The 25,160-nt window shown below is 44.9% G+C and overlaps 1 long non-coding RNA gene across 1 annotated transcript; it reads left to right on the top strand.

Moving 5' to 3' along the window:
- The first annotated feature begins 353 nt into the window (after positions 1-353).
- Positions 354-24,684, top strand: LOC139084582 (uncharacterized). Its single transcript, XR_011542079.1, has 3 exons — positions 354-539; positions 13,822-13,934; positions 24,457-24,684. It is a non-coding gene; the product is annotated as an uncharacterized lncRNA (long non-coding RNA).
- Positions 24,685-25,160: the final 476 nt, after the last annotated feature.

The raw sequence follows: 25,160 nt of genomic DNA, 5'->3' as shown, positions 1-25,160 counted from the left end.
TCTGGGAGGTCTTTCCTGGAAGAGGGAACTCTTTAAAAGTTTTGCTGAGATGCCTAAAATTTCCCTGAAAGATCACAGGAAAATATTCCTGGCACGGATTTGACATTACCGCACGTGCTATCCTGGCTAACTGATGGTTACCCTACATCATCTTATGCAGGAAGGGGCTAGCATGCTTTATGAATTTAAATTAATATTCAGAAATATGACTGGTGTGGTAATGAAAAGATTTTGGCAGAAGCAATTGTGGAGCCCTTGACAATTACAGTTGAGAAAATATACTGAGATGGCTGGAACATCAATTATGAAATAACCTTCCAACTTGACATTTTTGGAATTTCATATTTTCCAGCATTCCAAAAGGGAAGACAGACGGCTCTCGTAGTCAAACATATCTCTCAGTATATTGAGAGGGCAAAGTCAGGGCAAAAAGGCGGTGTGTACTGGACGCAGGAGAGAGAAGCAAGCAGATGTGGGCGCGGGTCAACCTCTGCAGTAAAGGCAAAGTTTTGGGGCCAAAGTTTCCAGTCTTCTATGAGGTATGAGAAAGTAGGAGTTTAAAGACATTGGATCATTCATTCATTCATTCATTCATTATTTATTCAATTGATTGTGGGAGAATGGAATATTCTCTCTCCCTGAAAGCCTTCCTTCCTTCTGCTCCTATTCCAGTGAGGAGAGTGTCTTAGAAGATAGCCGAGCTGGGCAGACATGTTAAATATGATAATATAAATTAGCAGTCAGTCTTAGCGAGGAGGGTTTATTTGTCTTATTCACGTGCTGCTCTGAGGAACCAGAAAGTCTTATGACTTGTGCTAAGCGGGGCAGCAGGGGTACACCTAGCTCTGCCTTCCCAGATATAGTGCAGGATGAATGGTCCTCATGACCCTGTGGGCTGCTGCCAAGATGGAGCCTGGATCCTGGGGAAGGGGTGGGGAAGGAAGGAGAAAAGGAGAGGGAGCAGAGAGAACAGGGACCCTCTCAGGAGCCTGTAAGGAAGGCTCTGTGTGAGGACACGCTGAGGGAGAAGTAAAGAAATGTCTGGCCCCATCTTCTGGAAGGCATGTGTGTTTCTGATTGGCTAGAAATAAGAAAGTTTTCTTTCTGGCCATGGACTGATCAGCTGGTCCTCACACCCTGGGGGAGGGAGGGTGGAGGCTAGGCAAGGGCTCGTTTATCCAAAGGCCTGTGGAGACCCTTTGTGAGGAGCCTTAGAAACTTCACAGTGGAATCATCTCCAGCAGCTGCTTCTAAGGACTGACCGTCTATTAGAAAGAAAAGACTCAGGAGTGAACAAATGGACACAGATGGCTGAAATGTAGGTGAAACGGATGAGAGAAAGAAGCACGACGTTTACTCACTACCACACGCCAGGCACTTATGGATAACATTAGGCTCCCTCAAGAAGGTTCCACGAACAGATATTTCATTGCTGGGTTTAAACATCTTAGTAAATTTGCTTGCTGTGGTAGGCAGGGTAATGGCTCCCTGAAGACATCCACGTCCTAATCCCTGGAACGCATGAACATGTCACCTCACGTGGCAAAAAGGACTTCGCAGATGTGATTCGGTCAAGGACCTTGAGATGGGGAGATCATCCTGGACGAGCTGGGTGGGCTCAATATAGTCACAAAGGCCCGTCCAAGTGAAAGAGGGGAGCAGGAGATTCAGAGTCCGACAAGGGGACATGGCAACAGAAGCAGAGGTGGGAGTGATGCCACTGCTGGCTTTAAAGGTGGAGGAAGGGCCACAAGCCAAGGAATGTGGACAGCCCCTAGAAACTGAAAAAAAGAGAGGCAGATTCTCTCCGAGCCTCCGGAAGAAATTGCCAACACCCTGATTTTAGCCCAGTGAGACCTGTTTCAGATGCTGACCTCCAGACTATAAGACAACACATTTGCGTTGTTTTAAGCTGCTAAGTTCATGGCCATTTGCTACAGCAGCAGTGGGAAATGGATATACTTGCCTTTAACCAGATGATCACCTGATGTTTTTATGAGAAAAGTGAAGAGGACAGACTTTTTCACACCCCTAAAATATAAAATATTATCTTGGGAAAGCAAAACAAAGCAAGATTAACATATAGGATATAGGACGTAGATTTCCCCCAAATAAGTGAAATTCTTTGCTGTCAATGTCCTATTTTTGTAGTGTGAGAGCAGGGAGGGACAGCCCTGTTCCGTTCCTGCACCAGCGGAAGCAGCACCCCAAATGGACGGAGTGGACCTCCCCACTCCTCCCTCTGCGCTCATGTTCAGTTCCCCTCTGCCCAGCCACAGCCTGGCGCTCATTCCCTCTCCTGGTGAGTCTTCAATGAGCCCTGCCTCTGCTTGGGCAGTCCTTCTTAGGAGGCCATCCACCACGCTCCTCTTCAGGAAAAATTGGCCAGCAGGCTTTATCTAGCCCAGGAGACTGAGGCCAATCCAGCCAAGGACGGGTTCTTCAAGTGTTGGTTACAGACCTGTGTGGTCCCAAGCTTTACGGGGCCTGTGTTGCATCCTTCCAGTTCCAGTAGGTTTCCTGGAGGACCCCCCGATGACGAAGACTCCAAATGATCCTGAGTGACGGGATAATGTAGTTGAGAGATCAATGGTGTCTTACTTCCTGCTTGAACTCATAAAAGAACGATATTTTCCCTTCTTCTCCAAGAGAGCAGCCCAGTGTTTCCATCCTGGAGGACTGGGTTTCCTTCACCTTACTAAAACTTTGATTTTCAAAAGTCTAGGCTAAAGAGCTCAATTGTCCATGGGGAAAAGGAGCTGTATTAGGTGCTTGTTGCCACCATAACGAATCACCATGAACTTACAGGCTTAAAAAGACACAAGTGTGTTATCTTACAATCCTGGAGGTCAGAATCCTGAAATGGGTCTCACTGGGCTAAAATCAGGGCTGCATTCCTTTTGCAGCCTCTGGAAGAATGTTTCCTCACCTTTTTCTTCCTGCTTCTAGATGCTGCCTGTGTGGCTTGGCTTGTGGCCCCATCCTAAAGCACATTACTGCAGGATCTGCTTCCATCACCACATTGCCTTCTCCTGTAGTCAAATCTCCCTCTCCTCCCTCTTATAAGGACACCTGTGATTACATTTAGAGCTTGAAAGATATTCTCCCCTTCTCAGGATCCTTAACTTAATTGCATCTGCACAGTCCCTTTTGCTATAGAAGATAACATTCACTGGTTCTAGAGAATAGAATGTGGGTATCTTAGGGGACCATTACTCAGCTACTAACGGGCTGGAGGGCTGAGGAAGTGAGGAGTGGTGTGACCTCTGATAGAGGGGTCAGATTTCCCAAGCTGGAGTGCAGTGGATTTCTCCTCCCACCCCCTTGCCATGCAGCACCCAGTTGGTTACAGTTTCTGATGAGATAAACAGAAGGCCAATCCCTAAGCCATGGGGCTAAAGACCTCGGTGTCCAAGCACGGCTCAGGAAGAACGTGGCAGTCCACCTTCTAATGGGCCACAAGAGCTGAGACAGGAAGCATGAGGATCCACAGCATCATCCAGGATGGCCTAAAAACCAAAGACCTTGCCCCACATTTTTGGACAGACTCCTTTAGCACCCTAGGGATGCAGAAGGGGCACCCCATAACCTGGCTGAGAGCGAATTTCTTGCTACCTTGGTCAAGTAGAGGCCCAGAGCTATATTTAATTTGATTTAGAAAAAAATGTACTCATAGGACCTGTTTTGCTCCTGAATGTGGAGCCAGTTCATACCCATTTGGAGATGGGGCCTGGTTGGCTTCTAAAGCAAGTATGCTGATGCCTCAACTTTCTCATCATGTCCTGATTATCTGCCCAAGAGGCCTGCTTTTTACAAAGGAATTTTCTTATCTCCAAGGCTTGAGGTCCCCTTCTTTTCTTTTCTAGTTTATGGGAGAAAATTCCCCAAAATAACATGCAGAGACAAGTTTCGTGGTTTGGCCATTTTAATCTCAGTCCATATCAAGTGGGCCAGACCAGAGATCTCCAGCTCCTATAGCAAGAACTCTTTTCCTTTCCCCCTATTTTATTTCCCTCCTGAGAAAGAGGGACGCCGTGTGCCTTCAGATCCAGATGTGAAGAGGACAATTTTGAGCCCCATAGATGGCATCCTCCCAGGGGCTGATCAGGATGAGAGCTAGAAATGCAGAAGCAGGAGAGCAAGCTCTCATCACCCTCCACGGGGAGTTGTTGAACTGAGAAGACAGTGGATACAAGTTGAACAGGGAACCTGGCTCGGCAATTTAAGAGCCAGAGTGAAAATTTTGTTATTTAAAACCTGAGGTGACTAGCCTTCTCCAATTGATAGGTAGTACATCACTCATTTCTGTGGGAAAATAAATTCCCTTCTGCTCAGTCCACATAGAGGGACTCGGAGACGGGAGCCAGGGAGAGTGAAGTTTTGCAGCCTCTGCTGTTTGTTGTCACCAGGAGCGGGTGCTTTTGGCTGTGCAGAGGCCGGCCAGGAGCCATGTAGGGGGCCAGGGGGCAGGTACTTTGCTCTGAGAAAGAACAGAACTGAGTTGGAGGGTATGAGTGAAGGAAGTCCAGAAATGGAAAAGGTGGCCTTGGGAGATAATTGGCTGGGGGTAGGAGTGGCCATGGACATGGCAAGACATAGAGGATGTGGAGAAACCTGCCTGGTGAGAAATCCCCAGGATTGGAGGCTGTATAATATTCATTTATGCTGTTTGTACTTCCGCGGGTAAGACTAACACGGAATATTTACTAGGCAGATGGGCCGTGCCTGGCACACTAGGTGGCTTACGTCGTTTACTTCTCACAATGGCCATTATGAAATGGATACTGTTAATAGGCTTGCTTGGGGGGTAAGGGAGGGAAGCACAAAAGGGTTACGTATCTTGCTCAAGATCACAAAGCCTTTAAATGATGAGACCTGAACCCCAAGTCAAAGCCCAGGGGCCCATCCGCTTGCCCACTGAACCACACTGCCACAGGACTGTAGTCAGGGCTGTGCACACATACATTTTGGGGAGGTTTTATTTGGGGGGTTGGGCAATGGAAGCCCGCTGGGCTCCTGGCTGGAGTGGTGCAGCAGAGAGAGAACAGCTCTGAGGGGTGGGCCCAGCCCAGAGGCGGCTAGGTTAGCAAGAGCCGGCCTTGAAGCACCAGGGCCAGGAGATCTGGTGAGGCTGGGGATTCACAGAGATCCTGGGAAAGGTCCACAGGACCCAACTTGCGGCTTGGGCTGCGTGGATTTCCTCGATGGCCTTCGGGATGTTGTGTCATGCTTGACTAGATAAAGTAATGAAATTATTAGAATGAACATTTTTCACTTCTTACTAGATGTTTTGAAAGATTATATAAATGGCATCGTATTGCATTTTTTTTGGTGTCTTGCTTCTTTTGTTGAACATTCTGCAGTTCGTTCGTATTACTCTATGAAGTGTACACACACTCGCTTTCACCGCTGTACCGTATCCCACTGAAGGACTGGGCCAGACTTTATTTGTCTATTCTATCGTGAATGGACATTTGGGTTGTTTCCACTCCGAGGCTATTTTAAGGAAGGGTACTCTGAGCCTCTCTGCTTACGTATCCTGGTGCACATCTGTGCAGGTTTCTTAGGGTGCTGTGATATGGCGATTTATAATAAGAAATATGTATTTGGCCTTCGTCCCTGTTTCTGACACAGAACTCCTAAAACCCTCGGAATTTCCTAAGTGGTGAGAGCGATAAAGCTGTCTTTTGTTATGTTAATGAGGTGACTTGGGAAGTCCTTAGATCACCTAAGGATGGGGGCTGGTTGCCGGGAGAACCAACCAAGTGATTAGAGGGCTGGAACTCTCAGCCCTGCCCCCAGACCTCTGGGGAGGGGAGAAGGGCTGGAGGTTGAGTTCAGTCACCAGCGGCCAATGACTTAATCCATCCTGCCTGTGTAATGAGGCCTCCATAAAAACCCAAAGGAGGCGTCCAGAGAGCTTCCAGGTTGGTGAAGAAGTGGAGATGTGGAGAGAATGGCGGGCTCCAAGAGGGCACGGAAGCCCCTTCCCCATGCCTTGCCTCACGCATCTCGTCTATCTGGCTGTTCCTGAATTGTGTATCCTTTTATAATAAACTGGTAATCTACTAAGTAAGATGTTTCTCTGAGTTCTGTGAGCCACTCGAGCAAGTAAATCAACCCCAAGGAGGGGGTCGTGGGAACCTCTGATTTATAGCCAGTAGGTCAGAAGCACAGGTGACAACGTGGACTTGTGATTGGCATCTGAAGGGGGAGAAGGCAGTCTTGTAGGACCGACCCCTTAACCTGTGGAACCTGGTGTGGGAGAATTGCTTGGTGTCAGAATCGTAGGTGTACACCTGGTAGTGGAATTTGAGTCACAGGGGACACCCTTGTCAATGAAATGAAAATTTGGGTGAGTTTATTCTGAGCTGAAATCTGAGGACCATGGCCCGGGGTCTTTCTTCCCAAAGGAAGACAGGGCACCAAAGAAGTGGGGTGCACAGAGTGGTTATATACCCCCAAACAGGGTGTTCCACATATGATTGAAATGTCCCTCCCACAATAGTCACAAGATTGCCCTGTCGGCACAGCACTTGATGGACACAGCAGGTAGTGGGTCTGCTATCTTGGTGGGCGTAGCAGGAGGCAAGTCTATTGTCTCAAGCTGGGCGGTCACAGGTGAGCGCAGCAGTCAGTTTCTAGCCTAAGGAAAGATGCTTAATCCCTAAGGAAACGCCAACGCCAACGTTGGGAGGCGGAGGGAAATTGCACCTTTACCTCAAGGGCCTTTTGCTCTTGCCATAGGGAGTCTCTAAAGCAGATGTACAATGCATGCTCAACGGCCTCGGTCAGGCCCTTTTGAAAGACAAGGTCAGGCTGAATTAGGTTTATACCAAATGGCTTCCTCATATTCTCCAATATATCCTATTGCTTGCCATTTTTATTTGTCACCCTGAACTTTGTCATATGACAGCGAACTTTCTCCAATGTGTGCTCCTGATTCATTCCCAGCAGCGACATAAGAAGTGCCTGTGTCTTTGTTTCCTCATCAACAACTAATATTGTTAGAACTGTTCAAATTTTGCCAATGTGCTGGGGATGTAATGGTATCTCATTGTGGCTTTACTTTGTATTTTATTGATGAAAAATGACATTGGGTAGGTTCTCACATGTTTATCAACTATTTGGATTTTCTCTTTTTTTTTTTTTTGGAGGAAGATTAGCGCTGAGCTAACATCTGCTGCCAATCCTCCTTTTTTAGCTGAGGAAGACTGGCCCTGAGCTAACATCCATGCCCATCTTCCTGTGGGACACCTGTCACAGCATGGCTTGACAAGTGGTGCATAGGTCCGCACCCGGGATCCGATCTGGCAAACCCCAGGTGGCTGAAGCAGAACGTGCGAACTTAACCACTGCACCACCCTGGATTTTCTCTTTTGTGAAGTGCCTGCTTGAGTGTTTTGCTTATTTTTAAAACTAATTGTCTCTTTTTCATATTGATTTTCTTATTGCTGGAGTCCTTCATGTATTTCGAATACTAGTCCTTTCTTAGTTACGTGTATTTCAAATATTTTCTCCCACCCCGTGGTTTCCATCTGTACTCTCTTCAGGGTGTCTTTTGATGAAGAGAAGTTCACTCAGTGTAGTTGAATTTACTGGTTTTTTCCTTATGGTTAGTGCCTTTTGGGTCTTTATGAAATCCTTCCCTATTCTAAGGTCATGACAATCTTCTGTTTTACTGTCATTTTATTGTCACTGACATTTTTAACCAGTTCTCTTGTTTTCAGCCCCCGCTGCATCCCTCCTTTCAGAGGCTCCAGGTGCCTGAGCTTTTCTGGGATTCTGAAACACCAACAGATCTGCTTCTTGGTTTTGCCTACTACCTACGAAGGTTTCCTCTTTCTCTGATGGGCTCTCTGACCTGACATCCACCTGCTTTTCAGCTTCCAAAACATCAGTGCTTTCATTTCTTTCCCTGTTATCTTTGTCCTTGTGAGTTTTTACCGTGTGTGTGTGTGTGTGTGTGTGCGCGTGTGTGTGTGCACACGCACGCACATGCGTACAGCTTTATTGTCACATTGGTGGGGTTTCAGGAGAGAGAGGCAATAAACACGTGTTTAAATGGAAGCCACAGCAGCATTGCTTATAATAGCAAACAAAACTGGAAACAACCTAAACATCCACACCCAGAAATAAGGCACAGTATGTCCACACAATGGAAGACCACGCAGCTGTACAGCACTGTGTACCACTGTGTGGCAGGCTAGTGTGGTGGCTAAGGAGACAGATTCTGTTACTTACCAGCTGTGTAACTTCAGGTTACTTTATCTCTCCATCCCTCAGTTTCCCCATCTGTAAAATGGGATAATAGTATCTACTCTGTAGAGCTGTTGTGAGGATTAAGAGTTCATACATGTAAAGAAAGATGAACAATTGCAGGTGCATATTGAGGAGCGCATAAGAGTGATTATTGTTATTAATAAAAGAGCGAAGTGGCATTATACATGAAAATATGGCAATCTCTATAACGTATATTATTAGGTAGGAAAAAAAGTGAAAAACAATATGCATAAAAGAAAAAATACACTTAAGAAAAACAGTATGATCACACTTTTAAAAGGACAAATGCGCATACATACGTGCATAGGATATTTCTGAAAGGATGCTCAAGAGACTGGAAACAATGGTTAGCTTGGGGTAGAAGGTAAAAGGGACTGTGAGTTTAATGTCTTTTGGTATTCTTTGATTTTTTTTTTTTTTGCTATGTGTGCTTACTACTGTTAGAATTTTTAAAAAGCACATTAGAATGTAGATAATTGTTGGAAGATGGAGGTTTGTTACGTTATCTCTACTTTTGTGTATATTTGAAATCTTCTAGAATAAAAAGATTTTTAAATACATTAAAACAAGCAAATCATTATCTCTGGCAGATACGCTCCAAAATCCAATGTTAAACAATTGGATGGCATGAAATAATTGCTTAAAGAACCCTCCCTGCCTAGCTGCCCAGGGGCCTCCCAAGGAGGCACACAGGACCCATGCTGTGGAGAACCAGCTGTCCTGTAAGAACACTGGAGGTCTTAGCATGGTTGTAGGACAATTTTTAAAAAAATTTTGAAAATTTTCTAGGCCCTAAAACGCTTTTGTTTCCTAGAGATCTTTGTGTTCAATTTCAAGAGCAAATCAAAAATGGCCTTTTTAGGGAACTCCTGGCTTTCTCTGCAGCTAACTATGGGCAAAATGACCTTCCATCTGAGCAAGAACACAGATGAACTTCTCAACTCCCACAGTAGGTTATCAACCCTACCATCTGCTCACTTGCTTTCCACATTACGTGCATCTACGTTCCTGCAGCAATATAGGAGACAAGCCTTCTAGACTCTCACCAACAGGTTCAATTTAAACTATTGTTCACCTATCTGTTATCACTGGATTGGAGAAGTGATACAGAGATGACTGTGGACACAGCATGTGCATTCCATTTATTCCTTTAACTATTCTGAGTTTTAGCCTTTGATCAGTTAGGACACCAGAAGCCTTGATATTTGAACTCTATTAGATTAGCCTGTCAGAAGATTATCTTTCACTGCCTTGGCTGTTATCCAATGTTGCTGTAAGAAGCGGTCCTGTGAAATTTGCTTCTGTAGTTGCTATAAAATGTTGTCTCCTACATCACCTATATAAAATGCCATCTGAAACGTTTATTTCAGAAACTGGGGCCAAGAAAGTGTTGCCATGACATCATGAAACCAAAGGGATTTCTTCCAATAATGAAAATCACATAATCTCAGCATTTCCCTCATTTTCTTAAGCTGTTGGGAAGCTCAGAAATGGCTCCACAGCTCAGTCACAGCAGCTCTGTTAACCTGAATAGTTAGCATGCTTGCATTCTCTTTATTCCATAATATTTATTCTCTGTTTCACTAAATTTTCTGTCTGTCTGGCATTGTCTCTTCACATGTTTTTTTACTTAGTTGATCCTCTTCAAAAATTTAATAGATTATATCCTGAAGAGGTACATATTTCTTTGGGTGATCAGGGTCAGGATCTTTTTCTCCTGGCGGGGTAACCAGGAATGGTTTCCTGAAAACGTGACATTCGAACAGAGCCTTTGAGGACAGGTAGGGTTGACAAACGCCGGGAAGGACGTTGGACAGGAACGATGGAGAGAATGCACAGGCCATTTTTTGGGAATGGTAGGATTCGGTTTAGCTGAGGCCTGAGGTGTAAGAAGAGATCAAGAATACTGAGCAGGAAAGATGGGTAGTGCCAGGTCAGGAGGGACCCACGTGCCAAGCTGATGAGTTAGGCATTACAGCATAAGAGGAGGATTTTATCCCCCCAGGATAGAAGAAACTATTGTACACTTTTAGGTAGAGGATAGAAACTATCAAGACAGAGAGTTTAAAGACAAAGATAAAAGAATAGAGCTCTAGCAAGGTCCCAGGCGATGTGGCATGAAATGGGATTAAAGGCACCAGAGGAGAGCTTCACCTTGGAAAGAATGTGGAAGAAGAGAAGAGCATCAAGCGCACACAGAGAGGCTGTGCTCTTCCCCAACTCTGCTGTGACAGATGTTTGAACTGTGCTTTTCTTCACAGGTACCTTGGTAAACATAAACAATATCACACACTTAACCACAGCATTAAAATGGATTCCTGGGGCTGGCCAGGTGGCACAGCGATTAAGTTCATACATTCTGCTTTAGCGGCCTGGGGGTCACCAGTTCGGATCCCGGGTGTGGACATGGCACCGCTTGGCAAGCCATGCTGTGCTAGGCATCCCACATATAAAGTAGAGGAAGATGGGCATGCATGTTAGCTCAGGGCCAGTCTTCCTCAGTGAAAAGAGGAGGATTGGCAGTAGTTAGCTCAGGGCTAATCGTCCTCAAAAAACAAACAATAAAATGGATTCCTGCCCAATAATTGATGAGGGAAGGTTTTCTGCTTTTGTTTTGTTTTAACAGAAGAATTCCAGCCAATACAATCAAAAGGGGATAATCGAATTTCATAATCCCCTTTTACCACTTTAATATAAGGGATCTAAGCAACACTCAGTGGTGGATGCTGCAACCATCAGCTGAGCCTTTGAGGGCAGGAAGGGATGAGATTCCCAGGAAAGAACATCATGAGAATGACGGACTTTCTAGTGGAGGGATCAGGTGGACCTCACTGAGTCTGCTGATCAATCTGGGACATAGAAGCATCGGGAAATGTGGGGTGGTTAGACACAGTGTACCTCATGATGAGACACAATAAGTAGGACATACTACTGCCTAGGAAGTATTCTTGCCTAAAATAATTAAACCTGAATCTAATCATGATTCTAGCTGTAAATATTGTTTTACAAGAAAAACAGTAAAAAGAAGAACCCGTTAAATGACACCCTGAGGAAGCAATCAGCCAAATCCAAAATGTGCAACATTCTATAGGATAGATGACTCATTTTCAAATAAATCAATGGCAATATATATATATTATCTATATATATATATAAAGAGTCTGTAACAGAATAAATAGAATAAAGGGGACTTAGATATTATAATCAAATGCAATGTATGGATCTCATTTGGATCTCGATTTAAGTAAATCAACCTTAAAAAGACATTTTAGGGGCCACCTGGTGGTGTAGTGGTTAAGTTTGTGTGCTCTGCTTCAGCAGCTCAGGGTTTGCAGGTTCATATCCTGGGCATGGACCTACACACGGATCATCAAGCCACCCAGTGGTGACGCCCCACATGCAAAACAGGGGAAGACTGGCATGAATGTTAGCTCAGGGACAATCTTCCTCAAGCAAGAAGAGGAAGATCGGCAATGGATGTTAGCTCAGGTCCAATCTTCCTCACTAAAAAGAAAAAAAAAAGACATTTTAAAGACAATCAAATAAATTTGATATGGGCTGGTTATTAGATAACGTCAAGAAATTATTGCCAATTTTTAAATATGACAATGTCATGTTGATTACATAAGAAAACAGGTAGAGTTTGTAAACAGTAAACATCCCTTATCACATAGACAGGCATACTGAAACACTTACTAGTGAAATAACATGATGTTTAGGATTTGCTTTAAAATACTATAGAAAAAAATTAAGGGAATAGATGAAATAAGATTCACAAAGTATTGGTGTGGGGGATTGGAATTGGCCACCCCAAGATATGTCTCTTTGGCATGAAGATTATTGCAGGCTGGTTACTTTTAAAAACTGCAGACATGAGAGAAACTCTGAAAAGTAGAATTTAACCCTTTGTAAAGAGACATTTACATTGTAAAGGAAATCTCCATCTGTAAAGGTGTCTCCCTCTCTGTACCAGGGAGAAGGGAGGAAGACCCTATCACTAGAAACTCTTATCAATGCAGAAGGCAAGGACTTAAATCTGCATAATAACCTTACTCTTGTTTACTGTCCTTTTGTGGTAATCTCCCATAACTGACTCCCCCAACTCCAACATCCTCCTTTGTCTTTAGCTGAGAATGGTATTTAAGGGGAGAGCTTCCACCATTTTGGTGAGTTGCTCAGTTTGCCTGAGTCTCTCCCATGTATACATGTTATAAAGCTTTGTTTAATTTTCTCCTGCTATTCTGTCTCACGTGAATTTAATTCATTGTCTGGCCAGAAGGACCTAGAGTGGGTAGAGGAAATGTCTTCCTCCCCTACATTGGTATCTATATAAGCTGGCGATGGGTACATGGGGGTTCACTATATTATTCTTTCTACTTTTGTGTCTGTTTGAAAATTTCTGTCATAAAGAGATATTTATTTTAATGGATTCTTTATAGTGAGTAGTTTGAAAAGTATTCGTTTTGTATTTGGTGAGAGAAAGGGGTCGTTTTAGTGTATGGTGTGTAAATTCAGACTAGCCCCAATAGACACTCAAGGGACTAAATGCATTATTTTACCTAGTATAAAATGACACTATTCTGTAGATATGGTTTGTGGAGAACAGAGATAAGAAAAATCTTTTCTGACTCTCACAAAGGAGATATCTTTGGATTAAATGACCTCCTGGCTTCTATTGCATAGATCCCTGGAAGCACCGAGTCCCACAGCCCCTTCCATGAGCCACACGAAGACTGGATTATGCAATTTACAGCATAACCCAAAAGGCCAGGAGCTGACACAGTAACCAGCCCCATAACGCCAGTGTGGATATCTCCAGCTGAACCCTGGTCTGCCAAAATGTACCTGCTGTATACAGAGTGACTAAAAATGTGTTCATCTATTCAGTCTCTTGGTCAGCAAATATAACTGAACATTGATTATGTACATCTTAAGAAGGTAAATCTTTTCAAATGAATGGCTGAGTTTTATCTCTTAAATCAGATCTCCTCCTCCTCCTCCTTCATCATCAGCACTTCTATTATCAGGTCATCTCTATTCTGAAATGGTCAAATGGAGAGCACTCCAGGAGACAGAGCCAGGTACTCACTGTACTCGGAAGAACTGGCCCCAAAAGGAATCGCAGGCAGAGTTTAGCAACGACAAATGATGTTCCTGTTTTCTTGAGGACAGATCCTGTTTATTCTATGGGGTGGATGTTGGGAAACACCGACCAGCTCCCCTTCAGGAATAGAGGACCCAGCTCGTCAGCTGCCACAGTGTTGCCAGCAGATGGCTCTCAGCCCTCATCTGTCTTCAGAGGTTACCCTGGCTGAAGACAGCCATTGTGCCCCGGATAACCCCACCTCCTGGGCAACCAAAGAATGGTTTGACTCCAGAGTATAAAGGCCTCACTCCCTCACTGCAACTTGAGATGACTCTGAAGGACCATGCCAGCCTCTGAGCTCCCCAGGGATTTAGCTGAAGCCTTCGTTGAGGTAACATCATAGCCCAATCTCTCCCTCCGCTCAATCCTGCTTCCTGCTTTTCTTTTCATAGGTGTTGATCCTGAGAACACTCCCTAACAAACTTCCCGCAGCTAATCTCTCTCAGAGTGTGCTTCCCAGAGAACCCAACCTGAACAGCTCCAACAGCACCTCTCCTCAGAACAGGTAGGCAGATGCCCTCCGAGGAGCTGTCCTTCTGCTGTCCCCAGCTACTGTTAGAGAGGAAAGGTGGCAGTGGGCCTAACTCCTGCCTCGTTCTGCCTTCTCAGGCCACTCATAAACAGCTGATTGAGGGGAGGGGGAAAGAACAAGTCACAGATACCTGCTGCCCACAAACAACCCCCATCCATCCCATGGAAAGGTGTGGAGGTGCCATTGTTGCCAACATCTCAATTTCCAACCTCTTTGCTTAAATTATTTCTTTGCTTAAATCACTTGGATACAAAAAGTATGAAACGGTCACCTTGCCTAAAAGCATTTATCATGGAGTCAATGTTATTCCTTCTTCCACCTGCCCCATGTAGACCACATGTGTGCTGGGGCAAAATGGCAGGTGTCACCTTCCAGAACAAAGATAAGCACAGGAATAGACATATCTATCTTGAATGCCACTAGCTCCGTGAGTCTTGTCTTTGTGTTCACTGCTGTGCCTGGCACAGAACCTGGCACGCAGTAGAAACTCACTAAATATTCATTTAATGGGAGCAACGAGAGGGAAAGAGGATAAAAGAAGGAAATAGCACCTTCATCATGAACCTCTTCTTGGTGTCCCGACCAGGATAATATATATTCTGTCATGGAACCTTGAGCTACTTGATGGAAGGTCCCCATCTATGTTTATCTTTGTGTCCCTCCTCCCTGTGACTGAGTCACCCAGTAGATGCTCAGGAAACTATGTCTTGAGTGAATGAAGAGAAAGAAGTTCTGCAGATCAAAGGCAGTATTTAGTCATCTATGGCCGAGGAACAAACCATCTCAAATCTTATCAGCCTAAAACGGCCACCATTATTTTCTCACCACTCTGGCTCAGCTGGGCAGTCTCCTGTGGACTCACTCCTGAGGCTGTAGGGTCTAAGAAGTCCTGATTCTCATGTCTGGGGCTACCAGCTACGGAGCCTTGGAGCCTCAGTTCTCTTCCCCATGGTACCTCTCCAGCAGGAGAGCCTGGGTTTTTTCCATGGCGACGGCAGCACTCCACAGGGCAGGCTCCCATGTATATATGTTTATCAAGCCTCTGCTTGAGTCACATGTGCGGGTGGGTCACATGGCTCAGCCCAGCATCAACGTGGGAGGAGACAACCGCAGGCCCTAGATGCTGGGAGGAGTGATTCACTAGGGGCCATGAATCCGGCAACAACCTACCATAGGCACATTAACTCAGGTTTAGCCACTTAGGTCCAGAATTCTGGAAGAATTCTTTTTCTTCCAGTGGTTCACAGGCGACTGGATCTTAGATTTAGGAATTTCAGTGGCAGCAAAAAAGAACCAACCAGAGAATAGTCAGGCAAAACCCTGCAGAGGAGCTGAGCGTGGTGAACACCTGGGCTGCCACCCACAGTGGCGGCAGTTATGGGTGGCCTGGGTTGGGAGTTGCCACAGTGGCTTCTGGACAACCACCTCCTCTGAGCTTAGGCCAGCTCAGGAGTTCCATCTCCTCCTAGACCTCCAAGGGTAGTGGGCCTGGCCACCTCGATGGGGTGCAGAGGACCACTGCACAAACAACTAGGCCTGTGGGCAGGAAGCTGGGGATGAAGGGATCGGAAGTTGAGATGTGGGAAGGGACCTGGAAGCTGGGGCCAGCAAGGTCTCAGCCATACCACTGGCTGGTGACTTTGTCGGTGAAGGACCCTGGCTGCTCCCCCCTCCCCTCATACACCCTAGTGCTTGGCCCCCTGTGCACCCTGACACCTCAGAGCTCAGCACTCAGGTCTTTTCTCCGCTCATCTTTTGGCACCACTGATTGTGTCATGCTCTGAGTAATTAGTAAAATTAGTTTGCAGTAATTATATCATTTCTCTTCTCATCCCCTTTAACATGGTGTAAACATTTATGCAAATTGAGAATATTTTCAATAATGAAGTATTTATATCACATCTGCTATGAGACAAAAAATCAACAGAATTAAGAATTTCCAAGGTAAACTACTTCAAATTCTGAGACTTCTGGAACTCTCAGGCCATCTCTGGGAAGTGGTTTAGTTGGAGTCATAGGGGGAGGAGGTTTGTCTGTGATTACTGACAAAGCTTCCGAGTGGAGGTGAATTCACATTTGCAGGGGTTACAAATCCAGGATAAGTTAAGATCAGCACAGAACCACCTGGGGGTTGATTATGTAGAGGAGTCTGTTTATTCCTGTGCTGGCTTCTGGGTTCTTCGGAGCACTGCAGTCCATGGTAGGAGGACAAGAGGCGGGGAAGCACCTCCCACCTCAAAATAAGGTCACATTTCTCGGCACCAGGGGTTAGGACTTCAACATATTTTGGAGGGGACACAATGCAACCCACAACACCGCCCCATAGGCCACATGTCTGGGAAAAGCCTTTCTTCAATAGTGACTGAGGACAGGGATGCCTGAGTGAAGACTGGGAGCCCCATCTCAGATTTGGTCCTGAAGTCCTTGAAATTCTGCGGCAAAAAGGGGCCTCCCAGTTCCAAAGCTTCACTGCTTCTCCATTGTGCTGACTTCCAGCTAGAGGTCGCCTTTGGGGCCTACGATGCTTCTGCTTTAGGAAAAATACCCTGATTGCCCTTTTGTTTATGCAAAGTAAAGCAAATATCCTGTTCTGAAATAGGGTGGCTCAAGATAAAGGGACTTCTGCGGCAATGGGAAAGTCTATCTTCATTAATCTGTAGGTTGTTTCTGAGGGATGCAGCTGGGCCTGGATTCTGGTTAGGGCAAAAATGGTTTCAAGAGCATTCCTTTGCTGGGGGTGGGGATGGGAGAAGTGGATGGGGCATGGGAGTTACAGGCAGTGCAACCAGGAGCCGGGCTGAAGGCTAATGAGAAAGTTACCCCCAGACTGTAAGATTTTCAGGAATTTTGCAAGCTGGTTGATAAACACAGCCATCATTAAAAATTAAATTAGATAAACTTACAATTAAATAAATGATATTAAAAACAAAGTTAATAAACACTCAAGCTCATCACCTCATAATTAATTTTACTACATTTTGTATTACCTGTGCTCTTGAGGTCTAATGTATTAGTTGATGGAAATACTATATAAGGGTGAGCTACTGTGCATCTCTTCCCAACTCCCATTCAATGACATCACAGTTGGCAGCTTGAAATTGGCCGTGGTGGGAGTATTTACACCCAGGAAGTGCAAACACTGGAAATCAATCCCCTCCGGCAGGCTGTTCAACATCTACCCGCGCATCACCAACAGGCGGTGGAGGCAACTGATCTGCTGGCTCTGGGAGTTGTCTGGTTTCCAATGCTGTTTGTCTTTTCTGTGCTGGAAAAATGGAATTAAGGAGCAGGCTAGTGTCTATGCATGGGGAATATCAATATGGAAGAGCCTAGCAGCCTGGGCAAGCAGGTGACAAGGTGGCAAGAGGGGACGTGCAGATGGAGTACAGCCTAGCCCAGAGAGCCGACACCTCTAAGGATTTACAGACCATGTAAGCTCGGTGCTAGCAACTGAGCACTGTTGGCCCAACTCCATTCTGAGGCCCCCAGAATAAAAAGAGTATGTAAACACGGCTTGAGGGTTCTCAGAAGCAGTCTCAGAAGGGAACCTGAGAAAGGCCTGGGTTTCCAGTCATCCCACAGGCAGGGCCTCTGACCGCTGTCCTCAGAGAGACTGACAATATCTCAGTTCCAGAAAGTCAATGGCAGCCTTTCCTGTGGACTTTCTCCGGCCCTTCAATGATCTAACATGCCCCAGGACTCCCAGGGGTGTGCGTTTATAGTATTTCCCAAAGATATCTGTCCACGATATAGCTCAGGGCTAGAGCTCCAAGAAAACAAATTTGGAAAGCTCTAAACTAGATGCGTGGGCATCATGGAAGTCGACCTCCTGGCCAGCCTGGCGTTTTCCAGGCCCGATCACAGTTCAGCGAACTGTAAAGAAGGAAGTGATCATTACATTCCCAGGAGCGATTGTGCTCAGATGGAGCCTCCCTCAGCGCTCTTCCCCATCACTCCACCACCCAAAGTGTACAACAGGAAGACATCTTTTTTTTTTTTAAAGATTTTATTTTTTCCTTTTTTCTCCCCAAAGCACCCCGGTACATAGCTGTATATTCTTTGTTGTGGGTCCTTCTACTTGTGGCATGTGGGACGCTGCCTCAGTGTGGTTTGATGAGCAGTGCCACGTCCGCGCCCAGGATTCGAACCAACAAAACACTGGGCCGCCTGCAGCGGAGCGCGCGAACTTAACCACTCGGCCACGGGGCCAGCCCAGGAAGACATCTTTGTGCAATGACAATAAAGAAGAGTAAACTGCAGAATATTGGCATCTCCATCGTGTGGCCAGAAAGCATCAATGAGGGCCAGGCTACAGTTACCAAAAATATAGGATGCCCAGTTAAATTTGAATTTCAGAAAAACAAGAAATAATTATTAGTATCTGCATACCTCATGCAATATTTGGGACACACAAATACTAAAAAGGTATTTATTGTTTATCTGAAAATTTAACTGGGCATCCTGTATTTTCGTGGGACCCCAAGTGAGGGCAGGATTTTTAAGGGATGCGGTCAGGTATTCAGGGAGGCAACTGTGTAGCATTGGGAAGAGGACAAGCTTTTGAGTCAAAGAGATCTGGTGGGACTATGAGTTTTGCCACTTAACTAGCAATATGAGCAAGTTAATAACCTCTCTGAGCCTTGATTGCCACAGCTATAAGTAATTACAGGAGATAATATTTCCTTCATAAGGTGGTTGCTAGAATTAAATTTGAAAATTCATGAAACAGACTGTAGCACAAATTAATAGCACACAGTAGTTGCTTAGCCAATGTTAGTTCCACTCTCTCCATCATACTGTTCTCTTTTTTGGGGGATCGATCATTGAGGAAACAAATAATTTTGCTGGAATCCTGAAGGATATCATGAGCAATTCAGCCACTTGTAAAACCTTCACCTTCCACCGTTCAGCTTCTATGGGACTTCAGTTGTTGAGAGCGAGGATCTGACTGACAACTGGCTTCTCGTCGTTCCCGGGACAGCCCTTCATGACTGAAGACCTCAAGAGACACATCCAGAAGCTATTGCAGTGAGACTAAACCAGTACCCACCTACGAATTCAAACATGCAACAATGCCACCAGGGACAACTAGCTGAAATCTTCACGGAAGCATCTACGATTTATTTCTAAAGTGCTGATTTCACAAACAACGTTTGCTGCCAGGTGAGGAAGAGTCCTGCCCGCGTGGCTCTGCTCCACCTCTTTCCCTGTCACCCTGTTCCTGACACATCTTCATGCTATTCTCAATTTCCCAGGGTAATGAAGAAGAACTGCAGAATTGATGCTCCAAAGACCGCGAGTACTTCAAGTTGCGAGTATTTGTGTCGACACTGGTTTATACAACTATTTTGATGACAGAGTTAATTCTCTAATTATGTTCCATTTGGACTAACGCTAATTATTTAAAATTAGTTTGGAGCATGGCTGAATTGACTGGAAAAAAAAATCAGTTGGTTTAGGCAGTGAGGGGAATTAGAGGCAAATTTGGGGCAACTCAGTATTCTAAACTGGTTAGGCAGAATTCTGGAAGTAGATAATCCATATATATCATATAGACAGTTAACTTTTTAAGAAAAACGCCATTTCCTGCAAGAGAAATGAAGAGTCGAAGGTTGTCATTGTTATAATTATGGTTTCGGTTTTCCCCAGAACGCAGGAATCTTCACATTCTTTTCAAAACAGCATTAAGGAAGTTGAAAGCTTCCTTTTAATGAAAATACAACCTGATTTGAATGTTTAAAAATACCTCTTGAGCACTGGATCAATTGCTCTCCTACTTAGTGCTTGGGCATCAAGGATGTTGATTGTAAAAGTTTTCATTAAACAATAAGAGGGAAAAAGCCACAGTTTAAGAGTGCAATTACCTAGAAGAATACTTTATTTCATTATTAACTTCTTCAGATAGATCTAAAGCCTGTAGAAGCCTGGCTTTTAAGGAAACAAAACAAAACAAACTCTGGCCATCATTAGCAACTATTTTTAACTGTTTTTAGAGTCAGTTTGTCGACAATACCAAGTGCTAGCAAGGATGGAAAACAATTGGATCTCTCATCTATTGCCATATTGTAAACACACACTTACCATACAGTCCAGCAATCCCACTCCTAGGTATTTACCTAAGAGAAATGAAAACCCACGTCCACACAAAGACCTGCATGTGAAAGTTTATAGCAGTTTTATTCATAATTACCCCAAACTGGAAACAAACTAAATGTTGCTCAACTGGTGAATGGATAAACAGACTATAGTACATGCAAACAAAAGACTACTACTCAGCAATAAAAAGGAACAAACTACTGATGCATGCAAAAACACGCATTGTGCTAAGTGAAAGAGGCCAGACTCCAATGGCTACAAACCACATGACTCCATTTATTGGGGAAAAGACAAAGCCACAGGCCCAGACAGGGGGGTCAGCGGTTGCCAGGGGCTGGCGGTCGGAGGAGGCAAGTCACCACAAAGGAGCAGGAGGAAACTTTTACAATGATGGAAATGTTCTGTCTTGATTGTGGTGGTGGTTCCATGACTACATGCATCTGTTAGAATTCACAGAACTATAGACCTAGGAAAGGTGAATTTTACTGCATGTATATTACACTGATTCAATGAAACTAATTTAAAAACCAGTTATTTTGTGACTTCCTAAGTATCATGCTGATGTTGAATAAGCTTTCATTAACATCTTGATGCAAACAAGTGCAGGGAAGGTGGGCAGGTGCTGGGCTTCAATAACTAGCCCGGATACTAAGCTATGGCTGGTTCCCTGTCTGAGCAGGAGACAGATGCACTCTGTTGACAGGGCCCATGAGTGACTGTTGTGCTCCTGGAGAATGGTGGCCACCATCTGTCCCTCCTGGAAAACGTCCTCCATCCTATGGACATCTGCTCCTTGTCCAAACCATCCATGGATACGGGACATGAAGGGTCAAGTAACTGCTGGGTTTGTATTTGTTTGCTCTGGTTTAAAGATCTCTCAGCCATGCCTGGGTGGCTGTTTCATCATTTATAGTAAATGCTGTAATGAATATACAGTCATCGACACAGATCTATAGGGCTCTGCAGCATAGACCCAACGGGATGCAATAACAGACAAGCGCCTATCAGCTACCGTGAGCGGGGTTGCTCATCCTTCTGTCACTGCACGTGAATCTATACTTGCTCTAGGTGCTAAAAAAGGGTAACCAGTATCACCTTATGCACAGAATGGGCATAGGGCCAATGGACTGGAAGCTTAGGATATAAAGCGTCTAACGCAAAGCTTTAAAGCTCACTATTGAATGTGAGAAATGAAGTCTGATTATAATGAAAAGGTTCGGGGTATTTTGAAAATATTCCCATCATTGATTTCCTCCACCTACATCAGTTCAACCCTAGTGTACCTTATTTTGCTACAGCTGAAAACAGAATATGTTAGAGGAAGCAAAACATACTGGATATAAACCTGACCAGCTAGCCACAAAGTCATTATAACAATGGGCAGGAATGCAAACCTCGGAGCTTGGACGCAAACCACACATACCAGCTTTGTGAGTTTGTGGAAGTTCATTAACCTCTCTGACCCTGTTTCCTCTTCTGTAAAGACAATAGTCACCTCATAGATTGACTGTGATGCGAAGTGAGGCTCTCTCTTTACCCTGAGTAAAACTCACATTCTTGTCTTCTTGCTATAATAGAATTGTCAGTGATTGCTGCTGATGCTCCTTCCCCTTAGGCAGCCAAAAGTGGATTTATTTACAACAGAAATTTAAGGTCAAGAGCAGAGGCTGCTGTCAGTGTGAGGGGCCTGGGCTCAGTGACAAATGACAGCTCAGCATCAGGCAAGGATCCTGATCAGAGTTCAGGGCCCTGACAAAACACCACACTCTAGTCCTGATACTTGAACTCTTGCAGGGCCAAAGTTTCTTTCTCTTATTGTCAGGAATTATTTTTCCCCAGATTTATTGAGATATAATTGACATATAACATTGTGTGAGTTTAAGGTGTACAATGTGATGATTTGATACACATATTATGAAATGATTACCACAATGAGGCTAGTTAACATCTCCATCATCTCACATAATTACCTTTGTGTGGTAAGAACATTTAAGATTTATTCTGTTAGCAACTTTTAAGTATTTAATATAGTATCGTTAACTATAGTCAACATGCTGTACATTAGATTCCCCAGAACTTATTCATCTTATAACTGGAAGTTTGTGGCCTTTGACCAACATCTCCCTATTTCCCCACCCCCGGCCCCTGGCAACCACCGTTCTACTCTCTGTTTCTATGAATTTGCCTTTTTTAGATTCTACATATAAGTGAGATCATACAGTGCTTGTGTTCCTGGCTCTGACTTATTTCACTTAGCATAATGCCCTCAAGGTCCATCCATGTTGTCGCAAATGGCAGGATTTCCTTCTCCTTTATAGCTGAATAATATGTCATCAGGAATTACTGCTCTAGCCTTCCTTTACCTTCTGAACCAGAGCCAGCTCTGGCTTAATAAACATGCCTATTTTAAAAAGGAAGGAAGACACACAAAGAAGGCTTATCTAAATAGTCCCACTTTTCCACCATGGCCTGATGAGTGGTATGTAGGTCTGCGCATGGGACCCAAACCCGCGAACCCTGTGCGGCTGAAGCGGAGCGCGTGAACTTAACTGCTACGCCACCAGCTGGCCCCTGTATCTTTTCTTGAGTGATTACCAAGAGAGCAGAGATTGGAAGAGAATCATCTCATCCTGTGTTTGCACTTATGAGACCTAGGCGGTCTGGGGCTACACATGGTTCAGGGGTCCACCTTCCAACTTACCTCTGGACACATTCCTGCCCCCAGGCCTGACTGTCCCAAGTGGCCTTGTTTTCTGTTAGTGGCCTTCCTTGGCCACTGATTGGCCCGACCCACACAGGCTATAAACGGTAGCCTGGTTCAAAAGTTATGTTGCGATAACCAGAGACTCTCTCTTAGAATGTGGAACTGTTATGTATAAACTGGATATAGTTTACATACTGTGTGTGTGTATATAAATATACTAAATATAGTAACTATAAAACATTTTACATTTTAAAATATTAATATAAATATCATACATTTAAATAATATATTACTATATAAATATACTATATTTAGTATACACACACACATATATACATACACACACACAAATACATATGGCCAATGGGTAGTGGACACTGGAAATGAAAGGATTTAGGAGCTGAAGATTTGAGAAGAGGGCAGCCATTACATGCAATGCACATAGAAAGTTATGACGGGAGATGGAGAGTCTGAGAGAGGAAAATGAGGGAGCGAGAATAGAGGGGCAGTTTCCAGAGCTTCCTTATTCCTGCCCTTTCAACATTCTGAGGCTCATTTTTCCTGGCTTCTCGAGATGTCTCCCTGAATTGACTTGCTTTCACCTGAGTGGGCTCCTAGTCCCTGAGACATTTGTATAAGCCTTTGAGGCTGTCAGAAATCATTGTTGCTTTTAACTATTAAGCATTGAGCAGGGCTTATGGGTTTAAAAAATCATTTAAATAACAGTGCTATGCAGGGGGCTGGCCTGGTGGCCTGGTGGTTAAGTTTGGCATGCTCTGCTTTGGCGCCCCAGGTTTGGTTCCCAGGCACAGACCTAGATGGTGGCCATGCTGTGGTAACGAATCATGTACAAAATAGAGGAAGACTGGCACAGATGTTAGCTCAGAGACAATCTTCCTCAAGCAGAAAGAGGAAGATTGGCGACATATGTTAGCTCAGGGCAAATCTTCCTTAGCAAAAAACAAACAAACAAACAAACAGTGCTATGGATCCGTACATGCATCCAGAGGCTGAAATGATGAGGTCCAAGTCCAAACCCCGCCCTTTGCGTCTGAGGGGTCCTTCCTGAGGGAAGATGGGTTCTGGACTTTGCCTGGACATGAAAGCCATGTGTCCACTGGAGCAAGAGGAACAAACAGTAATTTCCAAGAAAAGGGCAAGTTCTAAAAAAGTGATTGGTAGAAGGTCTAGCTCCGGCAAGAAGATCTTACCACAGCACCCTCTGCAGCCCCAGGCTCTGGGATGGGGAGGGAATGGAGGACCAGGCAGAGGGGAAGAGCAAGGACTGGAAGGAGAAAACGAGGAGACTGACCAGGGGAGGCCGAGGGCCCCAGGAGATGAGTATTAAGGCAGGAGGAACAGAGGAGTCACTGAGGGAACAACAGTTAAGAACTTTGGGACTCACAGGGAAGGATGGAAAGAGGGAGTGCCTGGGGGAAGATGCAGAGAGTCGGAGGATGGCTTGAACAACAAGAAAAGAGAGAGAAAGGGACACAGAATTAAGGAACGCAGAAAAGAGGTCAGGGAAGTTGGAGAATAGTGGAAGAGGATGGGGAGGAGCAGACTGAGATAAAGAAGACTCTGATTCTGACACGTTTGCGTCAGTGACCCCTGTTCCATGTCCTGGCCTCTGCCCATCTAGATTGTCCTCGTTTTCTGATTGGTTAAAAAAAAGAGTAACAAATATCTTCCCAGTCTATCTCACAGGAAGAAGTCAGGACCACAGCAAGAACTGGTGGAAGAAATTTGCAGTCAGAGAAAACTGCATGTGCAAAAGCCCTGAGGCGGGAGGTGCGTGCAGTGACGACCAGTGCAGCGGGAGTGCAGAAGAGTGGTATGAGATGAGCCTGGAGGAGGGTGGGGCATGGAGTCCATGTGAAAGACTTTGGTCTTTTATGAAGAAGGGATAGTTATGGTCAAATTCATAATGTCCTGATTCTTCTTTTCCCGTCATCTGTCCATCTCCGCCATGGTCTGCTTCACTAGCTGCAAGTATAAATACGGTCTCATCTCTTTTATTTTTTCCTATTAATTGCTGGAGCCCCCATATGTCAAACTGCTCACATGTGAAGCCTCCCACCGCAGGCATCCAAGACCCCCAAGGTCTTACTCAGTCCAAAGCAGAAGGCAGCTTCTCCTTCCCAATAGCACAGAGAGATGAAAAGGACTAGTGAGCTCAGTCGTGCCCTGTCACAGCCTCTGGTCACTGTCAAGCACTATCCCACACATACAGATACTTGTGTGCTGCCGAGGGGAGGAGAGGCTCCAGGGGTAAACTCCGACTTACCTTGCTCTCGCTCAGCCATTATCTCCAGAGAAGAGTCTGGGGGGCTGGGCCTGTAGGAGTGTCCACCTGTCCAGGCCCAATTCTTTACCACCAGCCCAAGTGCCACTCTGGA

Source organism: Equus przewalskii, chromosome 7, assembly GCF_037783145.1.
Source record: "Equus przewalskii isolate Varuska chromosome 7, EquPr2, whole genome shotgun sequence".
NCBI classification, from domain to species: Eukaryota; Metazoa; Chordata; class Mammalia; order Perissodactyla; family Equidae; genus Equus; species Equus przewalskii.
Note: the sequence above shows the minus strand (reverse complement) of the source record. Positions and strands in the feature narration are given on the sequence as shown.